This window comes from Neophocaena asiaeorientalis, unplaced genomic scaffold (assembly GCF_003031525.2).
Source record: "Neophocaena asiaeorientalis asiaeorientalis breed wild unplaced genomic scaffold, Neophocaena_asiaeorientalis_V1.1 scaffold191, whole genome shotgun sequence".
NCBI classification, from domain to species: Eukaryota; Metazoa; Chordata; class Mammalia; order Artiodactyla; family Phocoenidae; genus Neophocaena; species Neophocaena asiaeorientalis.
In genome coordinates, this window is record NW_020175105.1 from 2,125,335 (window position 1) to 2,136,939 (window position 11,605).

The 11,605-nt window shown below is 52.9% G+C and overlaps 1 protein-coding gene across 1 annotated transcript in view; it reads right to left on the reverse strand.

Moving 5' to 3' along the window:
- The window catches only part of GRB10 (growth factor receptor bound protein 10), a 194,245-nt gene that overhangs the window by 148,441 nt on the left and 34,199 nt on the right, over positions 1–11,605 (reverse strand). The window contains exon 2 of the mRNA XM_024764363.1: positions 11,153–11,308. The gene's annotated coding sequence lies outside the window, so the exon portion shown is untranslated. The remainder of the gene's footprint in view (positions 1–11,152; positions 11,309–11,605) is intronic.

Consider the following 11,605-nt stretch of genomic DNA (forward strand, 5'->3'; position numbering starts at 1 on the left):
CCTGGGGGGGAGGGGGGAGGGGGGCAGGGCAGAAGCAGACCCCCATTAATAACAAACACATCGCCCTCACCATCCTTGGAGGTCCCGGGGAGCTGGGTAATTAATGAAGTCCCAGGTAGGCAGGTGGGTGGGTGGCAGGTGAGGCTGCCTAGAGTAGCACAGAGTCTGGGGGACGGGGGGGCGGTGCACAACCAGGAGGGGACACCCGAGGGGTCCAGGAAGCCTGCCCAGACCCCTGCCCAGACTCACTCGGCAGGACTGACACCCGGGCACAGGCGTGGCCTCACAGGGAGATGGGGACACACCTGACATCACACGCTTCCCGGCACCTGAGCCCTGCACGCCCCGGGCAGCGGTGCGACACTGGACAGTACACACCGACCTGTACATCATCCCACGAGGTCGCGATGGACACGAATAAGGACTGCGGTGTGCAGGGAAGGCTGCCTGGTGGGTGTGCGGGTTGAGCTTGGGAAAGCGGAAGCAACTGGGGAGATGTAGACACAGGCAGCGGATAGAGCACCGACGGCTGAGGCCGGTCCAGGGAAAACACAACGGCATCCATTCCAAGCCACAGGCTCTGAGGTCAAACAGTTCTGCTTTCATGGACAAGGCAAAAGGGGAAAAGCTACTGTGGCATTTCTTTCAAAAACATCCTGCAAAATCACAACCTCTGCTTTAGGAAGTAGTGCTAAATTAAAATACATATTTGAAAAACCTCTTGTTTTCTCCCTCAAAATAGGTTGAATGGGTTCACACTCCACAAATCTAGATGAAGCTAAAAATTCTTCAAACTCCAAAGTTCTAGATATTTACAAACATATTAATCTATTTTGTATGAAATTTGGCTTTGGATTACAAAATCCTTTATTGTATAATTACGAAATGGAATTTTAAATTGTTTTATTTCAAAACAGAAAAAGATTTGTATCTACTCTGGCCATGCCACACCCACATCATCAGAGTCACTAAAAATAGGCACAAGGAGTTTTTCTCCTGGAGTTTGCGTAATTCGCAGGATCTGTCATTTTCAAGGCAATATTTTCCTCCACTGGTTCTAAGAACTGCAATAGCTAAGAAAGTAATTCTCTCGTGGTGAAGTCACCCGAATCCATCGTATACCCTCTGGGCCTCACACACCAACTCGCGTGTCTGGGGAGTAATTCGTCCAAATAACCCTCAACGGTGCAAAGAAACAGCACCTTTGGAATGTTCCCTCTTCCCTGCTCCATCCCGTCTTCGGACCACAGTGCTGTTACTTCTGAAAGCATGAAATGCCTTTAAATGGAGCTCTTTTATCAGTTTGTACTTATCATAAACCTCATTGCATGTTATTACATTCCTCCATCTTCCTGTAATTGAGACTCTAACTTGAAATAAACCAATCCTCCTTTCAACTAAGAATGGACTCTAAAGGCCTGTGGGTCCCGGGACTTGTGACTAATATTGCCACCCGGCTGCCCCCACTCGCAGGAAGAAAAAAAGGAAAATCTGTTTCTGGAAAACAGCTGGACTGTCTGGCCTGCAGACTACCCGGGAGCCCGGTGGCAGCTCTCCATGAGGAAGCTCCCTAGAAGGGAGCCCCCTCTGCTACCCAGAGAGCCAAGCTCCCCCAGGAGGTACCACAGCAGAAAGCCCACTGCAAAACTTCAAAGGTGACCATGAACAACATCTTGGGAAATGTGGCTCTGACCATTCATATGTCAAACTATTTGGAAAGCTGAATGCACTACCATCACTGGATAAGGACCAAAGATCAAAAACAGGAGGATTCCTTACTGCATCTCTCCTCGTTTCTACCTGAGCAGGTGCACACGTAAGGTTCCCACTGCCATTCTCCTTCAAGCCTCCACTGCCGGGCAGCCCTGTTCAGCAGAAGCTTCCAAGGTTACAAACAGCTTGAGACATCGAGCAGGGCTAGGGTACGCTAGCCTTAATTCCAAATAACCAACCGCAGGCAGAAATACACAGGTAGTTCTCAGGCTTAGGGTCTGTCTACTCCTCAACATGTAGAGCCAAGTCAAGCCCACTGTCAAGGCCAGAAGGGCTAAGTTTTTTGTCGTTTTTTTTTTTTTTTTTTTTTTTTTTTTGTGGTACGCGGGCCTCTCACTGTTGTGGCCTCTCCCGTCGCAGAGCGCAGGCTCCGGACGCGCAGGCTCAGTGGCCATGGCTCACGGGCCCAGCCGCTCCGCGGCATGTGGGATCTTCCCGGACCGGGGCACGAACCCGTGTCCCCTGCATCGGCAGGCAGGCTCTCAACCACTGCGCCACCAAGGAAGCCCTGGGCTAAGTTTTTATACCACAGAGACCCACGAGTCCCCAGTCTAACGTTGCTGGCCGCTTTCCTAGGAGGACAAAGACAGCAGACACCCGAGATGACGGATCTCTCCAGGCCGCAGATTCTGCCTGCACGGACCTCTGCGTCCCGTCCCATGATAACTTGCTGCTGAGATGGGGACGGGGCCTCCCAGACCGCAGTCTGGGCTGTCTGAGAAGAAAGCTAAAATAAGTTCTCTATGCTCCCAGGAATCATCTCTAACCATCTGAAACATGAGTAAAGTCGACAAAATAAGGGTGGATTCAGGGCATCCACAGCACTTTGACCCCTAACACTACAGTCAGACTCGGCAAGAATTAGAGGTGGAGGTCCACACACGTCTAGAGCTGTAAGGTGGGGGACCTCTCTGTCTTGGTGCCTCGTCACTGCCTCAGCTGGCCTTGGACATCGTCTTCCTGACCAGTCCTACCCCTGCTCTCTCCCAGACCAGAACGCAGATGACCTAGCCGGCAGACCCACAGCCATGCCCCAAACCGGACACCCCAGACTTCGGCAGGAGGAGATGAGGTCCAGACAGGAGGATGGAAGGAGGGCAGGGCATTCCTATGAGCCTAGAAAGAAAGACCCGCGCAGTGAAGAAAGCAGCTGCGTCGAAACTGCAAAAAACCTGGAAACAGTGCAGACGTCTACTGATAGGTGGATGGATAAAGCCACTGTGACGGAGTCACACAAAGGACTACCCAGCAGTAAAAAGGAACAAGTTCTTGCTACAACACAGACGCATCTCAAAATAACGATGCGGAGTCGGAGAGGCCAGACAAAATAGATCAGCCGCCTTTATGTTAGAAAATGCCAACTCATCTATTGTATCAGTTTTGGGTTACAAATAAATTTTAGCAACATGAGATCAGTGAAGAGTGGGGATGGGCTGTATCTAGTTTATTGGTGCCTCGGTGCCCTCCTCTATAAGATGGGTAGAGTTTATACCCACTTCAAAGGCTGTTGTGAAGATGCCACGAGTTAATCTGCAGAACCACCAGCAAGAGCCCCTGACACACATGTGCACGGTGTACTTTATTACTGTCGCCGTCCTTCGTGTCACCGTCATCTGGTCTCTGCACCTCCTCTCTCCATAGAGCACATGCTCTGCATGGCTATCTACTGCCCGCAGCTCCCCCTATCTGTGGACAGTGCGAGGACCAGGCCAGGCATGACTCCACCACGTCCCGTGACATCAGGGGCGTCCTAGAGAGACTGGACCTGAGCTGAGAACACTGGGTTTAGATCCCTATTACCTATCTCAAATAACACACCGACTGCTTTGTGCCTGTAGTGCACTTTGTCCAAATTTAACTTCGACATTGATTGTCACTGCTTAAAGGCACGAAGCTTCAAGAAATAATGCCTGTTACCTTACACTTAAATAGTCCAAGAGCCAGCATTCATAGCAATTTATCAATACTTAATATCTTAGAGGACAAGTTGAGTTGTCTTGAGAAGCTCTCGCCTTGTAGATATACTGGTCGTCACCAAAATAAGGGCGCCAGGATTTCCTGAGTGGCCGTCAGATCTTCTCCCAACTCTAACGAACGGAAACAATGGCAAGAAACAGCTTCTGGTTTTGAGTCGGGGAGCGATGGCAGAGATGAACTTGCAACTCGAAAACAAATGGGAGCCTGGTTAGTTACCAGCCGTTACATGACGGTTGAGTCGTAATCCTTCCAGTCTGAGTCCTCAAGATTAAAAACCGCCCACTTTACAAACACTGGGCTTCCAACGGGTATTGGCAGAATTCTGACATTCAGCTTCATCTTTCGGCTGAACCTCCCAAGGAGCCAAAGATTCATCTCTGACCCTCTTCCTGAAACTCAACTACTGTGTGGGGATAAGAGATACTGATGAGGAAACCCTGAAAGCCAAAGTCGGGAGATCCAGTCCCAGAAAGGATGGACACAGCACTTCTACCAGCAGAGGAAGTCTGCAAGGGGGCGGAGAGAACGGCAGCCTGGGGGGCCTCAGGACACGAGGAAGAGCCCAGCGGTAAGGGCCTGGGCTTCTTTATCACCCCCAGGACAGCACGTGGCAGGAGTCTCCAGCCAGGAACCACTCACAGGCTCAGACAACAACAGCGCCAAGACAAAACTCTAATTCAAAAAGATACATCCACCCCGATGTTCACAGCAGCACTATTTACAATAGCCAAGACATGGAAACAACCTAAATGTCCCTCAACAGGTGAATGGATAAAGAAGATGTGGCACATACATACAATGGAATATTACTCAGCCATAAAACAGAATGAAATAATGCCATTTGCAGCAACATGGATGGACCTAGAGATTGTCATACTAAGTGAAGTACGTCAGAAAAACACAAATATCATAAGATATCGCTTATATGTGGAATCGAAAATATGATACAAATGAACTTACCCATGAAACAGAAACAGACCCCACAGACATAGAGAACAGACTTGTGGTTGCCGAGAGGGAGAGGGGGTGGGGGAAGGAAGGATTGGAAGTTTGGGATTAGCAGATGCAAACTATTACATGTAGGATGCATAAACAAGGTCCTACGGTATAGTACAGGGAACTCTATTCAATATCCTGGAACAAGCCATAATGGAGGGCTTCCCTGGTGGCACAGTGGTTAAGAATCCACCTGCCAATGCAGGAGACACGGGTTCGAGCCCTGGTCCGGGAAGAGCCCACAGGCCACGGAGCAAGTAAGCCCGTGCGCCACAACTACGGAGCCTGCGCTCTAGAGCCCGTGAGTCACAACTACTGAGCCTGCGCGCCTAGAGCCGTGCTCCACAACAAGAGAAGCCACGGCAAGGAGAAGCCCCCGCACCGCAACGAAGAGCAGCCCCCACTCGCCGCAACTAGAGAAAGCCTGTGCGCAGCAACGAAGACCCAACGCAGCCGAAAATAAACGAATAAATAAATAAATTTATTTTTAAAAAACCATAATGGAAAAGAATATGAAAAAGACTATATTTATATGTATATTTTTTAAAAAAGAAAAGCTCCAAGAAAGCCTGTTCCCACCACTAAAGAACCTAGAAAAGGATGCCCAACAGAACCAGAACCTTTTCTTTTCTTTTTTTTTTGCGGTACACGGGCCTCTCACTGCTGTGGCCTCTCCCGTTGCAGAGCACAGGCTCCGGACGCGCAGGCTAAGCGGGCCCAGCCGCTCCGCGGCATGTGGGATCTTCCCAGACCGGGGCACGAACCCGCGTCCCCTGCATCGGCAGGGGGACTCTCAACCACTGCGCCACCAGGGAAGCCCCAGACCAGAACCTTTTCAATGACACCCACACTTCTGCAACCGCAGGCCAGAGGAGAACTGCTCCCACCCACCCCCGTTTCAGCAGGAAGCAGGCAGGAGCCAACTGCCCTCCCCTCCCCGCCCCGGCTTGGAGGAAGCCCGCGGCCATACTCAGATCCTCTGCCTAATGCCAGCCGGCCGGGCAGGGGTTGATCTTCTACCTCCCACCTGGAGGAAGCAGACACCCAGCTCCCCTGCAGGGGCAGTGCCAGCTTTGCCTCCAGCCCTGCCCGCGTCAGGAGGGGAACGGGAGGTGAGAGGAGGGGCCAACTGGCATTTCTTCCCCCTCCCCCATCTTCCGGGTCATCAGGGTCTGGTGGGAACTGCGTTCCACCCCACAGTGAGAAGGCTGAGCACCTGCACCTGCTCTCGGGGGCCCAGGGGCGCAGTGCTCTGGGAAGGCGTCAGTGGGGCTAAGGAGCTGGACTCACACCCATGAGTGGTGAGGGGTGTGGTCACCAGGGGGCATCTAGGGCCCTGAGGCAGCAGACATCCACCCTGCAAGGCCCGTGTCTGCACATCAACAGGGAAGCTCCCCACCAAGAAGGTTACACAGGATCCAGTCACCCAGTGCAAACCCAGGATGCCCAGGACACAAGTGAAACCCACCTGTCGTACCAAGAACAAGGATAACTGCAACTCATGAGAAAAGACAGTCGAGAGACGCAGCCCTGGGAGGACCTCAGAGCAGCTGTCATAAACATGCTTCCACAAGAATCACAAACACTCTCGAAAAAAAAAAGCAAGCTGAAGAGCTACATCTCCCCGTGACTCCAAAGCAGGGAGAAACTGATTATTTCTCTTCCTTCAATCTTAGTGACTTTTAGATTCTTTCCATCAGAGAATAATGTGCTAAGATAAGATCCCAACATATCTGGACCCAACAGAGCAAATCAGACATTTATTGGGATCCTGCCACGTGTGAGGTCGCACTGGCTGAGCAGGGTCACGGCGACGCCTCGCGAGCCTTGCTCTCTGGTTCAACCCAGCGATGTGGAGAGGCACAGGCAACATCACCAGCTCAGGGCAAGAGGGGTTAAACACCCAAAATGAGACAGAAATAAAACAATATGTGTGCTCCAAAGAACGCGAGGGTGCCCTCAGTACGGTGTAGATAGCAGACACACAGTGAACAGGGGGAGATGAGGGAGGGGAAACAGAGAAGCAGAAATAGAAGTGTCAGGGGAGCGTGTTGATTCAGAAGCCAAAATACAAGAGGATGCCGAGAAAGGAAGGAAAGCAAGCACGACGCCAAAGTGCTCGAGAGTCTCTTAAAGATCTGTTCATGGTGAGCTGACGCAAGGACCGGACAGCGGTGCGGTACACTGTGATTTTCTGTCCTTGAAAAGAGGTCGGCAGAGGCCATTCCATATTTAGTTAGATTCTGAGAATGCTTTGGCTTAAACGATGCTGTAAATGGGAAGGAATGACTGATCAATGCGACTGGGCAGAGAACTGGTTTCTACCCTTGGCCAAACCCTGCCTTGCTAAATCAGTCAAAATAACTGCAACAGGGCTTCCCCGGTGGCGCCGTGGTTGAGAATCCGCCTGCCGATGCAGGGGACGCGGGTTCGTGCCCCGGTCCAGGAAGATCCCACGTGCCGCGGAGCGGCTGGGCCCGTGAGCCATGGCCGCTGAGCCTGCGCGGTTGGGGCCTGTGCTCCACAACGGGAGAGGCTACAACAGTGAGAGGCCCGCGTACCGCAAAAAAAAATAAAAACAAAAAAAAATAACTGCAACAACAACTAGCCCTCCTCTGACTGCATCTCAAGGGCAATGGGGCCACTGAGAGTGGCGCCCTCCTGTTGTCCACACTGCTGGGGGCAGGACCACCTCTGCTGGCCATGGCGAGAGGGCGCTCACCAGAGGCTGGGCCCTTAGCGGGGCCGCTGCAGGGATGCCAAGCTTGGAGATGCAATGCTCTGACCCAAGTCAAACCCTAGAAGTTCTCCAGTGAGAACAGAACAAGCAACCAAAACATGGGGCCAGAGGACGGCGAAGCCGGGGTCCCAGGGGGGCTGCAGCCCTGAGGGAAACACTCAGAAGCCTCTTTGGGACAAGGAGTGGGAAAACGGAAATCGGACCCCATGACCCCAAATCAAGCGCCTCTTGACGTGCTGTGAACCCTGCTGCCATCTGATCCCCCTTCCCATTTCACCGCCCCCGGATCCGTGATTCCCATGGTGGGCTCACCTACGTCCAGGCGCTGGGCGCCCTGGCCGGACACTGTGTAACAAGCCTGTGGTGACAGTAACCACTTCTCTAATTAGCCTCCAAATGGTCCCTCTTGGACCCTCCTATTTTGTGATGCAGCATCTTTCTGACACTCCAGGGGACCAGGTTCCACCCAACTCACAGATCCAACAGAACATGAGTTTTGTTTTGTTTTAACAAATTTATTTATTTTTATTTATTTTATTTTTGGCTGCGTTGGGTCTGCGTTGCTGCACGCGGCTTTCGCCAGTTGCGGCGAGCAGGGGCTACGCTTCGTTGCGGTGTGCGGGCTTCTCACTGCGGTGGCTTCTCTTGTTGCGGAGCACGGGCTCTAGGCGTGCGGGCTTCAGTAGCTGTGGCTCGCAGGCTTCAGTAGTTGTGGCACGCAGGCTTAGTTGCTCCGTGGCATGTGGGATCTTCCCAGACCAGGGGAAGAAACTGTGTCCCCGGTATTGGCAGGCGGATTCTTAACCACTGCACCACCAGGGAAGCCCCCAGAACATGAGTTCTTAATGGAGCCTTGCTACTAAGGTGTGTTCTGTGTCTGCAGACCAAGGTGGCCCCAGCGCCTAGTCAGACCTGGTACCAACCACATGGGTGCTAACAAGGAACTTACAGAATGAGTAAAACAAAGTCAGGGAAGTGAGAACAAATCTAATGGTTTCACTCAAACACATTATTTAATGTGCTCAGGTAAGCAGAGTCTAACTTCCGTCCAATGTGTTCCCTTTACTGCAGGGGCTCATCAAGGGTGCAAAGGGGCTCCACCCTGCCCCCTAGAGGCTGGCACTGCCTTGGAGGAGATGCACATTTCAGATGGCCAATGGCAATGGCCTGAGTGTGGAGCCCACCCTGCCCCCCAACTCTGTCTGGCCAGGTCTAAGGGTGCAGTGAGCAGCCACAGAATAATACAAACTGGCTTTAAAAAGTTGAAGACTTTCTCATCCCTGGGGAAGCCCCATCACAAGAGGTGTCACGGTGACACAGGGAAGAAACAGGGGCACACTCATGCAGGGAGAGAGTCCAGATCAAGGAAGGGTTCTGGGGCTGAAAAAGTTTTGGAAATCCACTCCCCACCCCAGGGCAGTCTTTGGGGCCACCCTTTAGTCACTACACCTGTTGATCCCTCTGGGGACCGGGGCAGCCACAGACGCAGCTCCCACCCTCGGAGGTCAGCGAGAGAAGCCCCGCGTGAAGCCTTCCACACCAGCAGACCCCACTGCTTAAACTGCGTTGATAATTAGATTTCAAGTCCCAAACAGGATTAACTGTGAAACGAGGCTTCATTTCAATGTCATGTCCATGCCAAGAGGTGCCTGGCCAGGCCGTCAGAACCCACAGGCTCACGTCTTTGCATTTGACTCATCTGACCAGAAGAAGGACAGGAGGTGTAGGCTGGTCAGGTGCTCCAAGAAGTGGGGTCTCAGGGTGCTCAGGGGTGTTTCTTGCCTTTTTCAGACGTGTCTCTCTGACACTGTGAAGGCTCGCCAGAAACACACACAGTCCCCACCCTCCAGGCATCTCAGGGCCACTCGGAAGGGCTCAGGGTCACAGATGAAGGGAAAGTAGCACAAAGGAGCAGAGAGCCAGCAGGATAGCATCACCCAGACCCCACGCCACAGGGGTCTTCCCTGCGCACCATGCAGTCCACGCAGAGACAAGACAAAGCCCCCGGTGGCCAGCACCTGCGCTCCGGGCCTCGAACACCAAAGAGGTGGCGCTGTAATCAGCCACGAAGCACGTGTGTTCACTATAATTCATTCTCCTGGGAGACTGAGCGCTTCTGTGACCTCTGTTCACCTCTGCCGGGAGAAGAGGGTAAAGCCCCCTGTTTCACAAAAAGCAGCCTGTCTGAAGGCACAAGCTGTTCACCATGAGGGCCATGAGAGTTCGAGAAAGTTCGAGAAGCCTCACTGACTCAGAATGTCACACCCCAGGAAAAAAAATCAACTGTCCTGACCGCCATCTGGAGAGAAACACGGAAAGTTCACACGTGCACTTTTTGAACTTGGAACAGGTTATGTACAATGTTATTCAGCCTCTAAGATAAGGCTGACTCCTCAGGAAGCATCTGCTGAACGAACCCAGTGAACACAAAGGATTAACAACCCTTCTTTTCTGCTCTGTGGACAGTAAAGGAAACCCCGAGGGGAGTAATAGGTCAGCACGTAGGCAACAGAAAGGAAGAGGTGGAGAAATGAGATGCGAAAGGGAGAGGGAGGGAAGATGGACGTGGACAGAGCCGCAGCCTTCACACCAGCACCGCGGGCCCCGATTCCCCAACCCTGTCAGCCACGTGGTCTGCGGTTCCCCTCTGTTAGGGGGTAAACTCGAGCAGCTCCGTGTTAAAGCCCTAACATCCGGGACCTCAGAATGCGACTGTGCTTGAAGACGGGATCTTTAAAGACGGAATTAAGGTAAAATGAGGTCTTCACAGGGGCCCTGATCCCATATATGACTGGCGTCCTTATAAGAAGAGGACACAGAAACACATCATGTGAGCACACAGGGGGAAGACGGCCATCCACACACCCAGGATAGAGAACTCAGAAGAAACCAGCCCCGCCCACACCTGGAGTTTGGACTTCCGGCCTCCAGGATTGTGAGCCAGAATGTAGTATTTGTTACGGCGGCCGAGCTGACTGATACACTCTCCAGTAGGAGCAAAGGCTCCCCCGCAGGCGCCTTTGCTGGAAGACTATTCCAGCCTCAGTTCTCTAACTACCATCTCAGACCCACGAATAGCAACAGAAGAATCCAGCCCCCGGCCGGCTGGGATGAGGGAGAAGGTCCATTCCCAGAGCGGCCACCTCAGGAAGCAGTGAGGCAGGAGGGGCCAGCACCTGCCCTAGACCTTCATGATGTATGTGCTCCCAGTTGCAGTGCTAAAAGTAGGAAGACCCCCAAACACAGGGCTGGAAAACAGTCTGAGTATGGCCCTCTACCCTGGCTCTGTTCTGGCCCAGCTCTAAAACTACCAGCTGCCAACTCTTGAGGGCTCATCTCAGAATAACCTGGGAGCAGACCACCACCCACTTTACGGAAAGCAAGGGGGCTGGAGTGAGTGAGCAGCACGGCAGGCAGCAAAGAGGGGGGTCTGCAGGGCCCGGACCCACCCTCTCGAGATCTCCCACCCACACCCACCTCAGCTCAAAGATGGGAAAGGGGGGAAGCCACAGAGCAGGTGGAGGCTCCCTGCAGAAACCCTGAAAGGAAGCACCTAGTGAGATACCCCTGTCTGCATTTACTGATGCAATAAGATGCATGTACCGACCTCCCCTCAATCAACAGTGAACAGACCTGTCCCCTGCAAAGAAACCAAACAGACCTTACCTGTCGGGGGTTTTCTGGGGCTCTGGGTGTCTGGTGGCCGCCCGGCTGGACCGAGAGGACCCAAGTGAGAAGCGGCAGCCGGTCACCGTCACGGTCACGGGGTCGTCGCTCCCCGCGGCCCCCTCCTCGGGCTCAGCATGGTGCCCAACTCCGAAGCTGAAAGGCAAAGAGGCCGTCACTGAACGCGCTGAAGTTGCACAAATGTGAACTATATGCCCTGCGCCCAGGAATACAAGTTCTGAAGAAGGCCTCCAGAAGCTGTTTTTCTCAAGAAGACCGTCTAAAAGACAGACTCTTTTTGAAAGAAGTCCACAAGAGGCAGGTTTCTTAGATGCCCCGTCAACTGACTGCAGGGACAAACGCCCACAGATGCCAGAAGAGCCACGCGAAGCCACTGGTCCCAGGTCACTGCCCTCGAGCTTCCCCTCCCACCCCCCCTTACCCCCCAAGGCA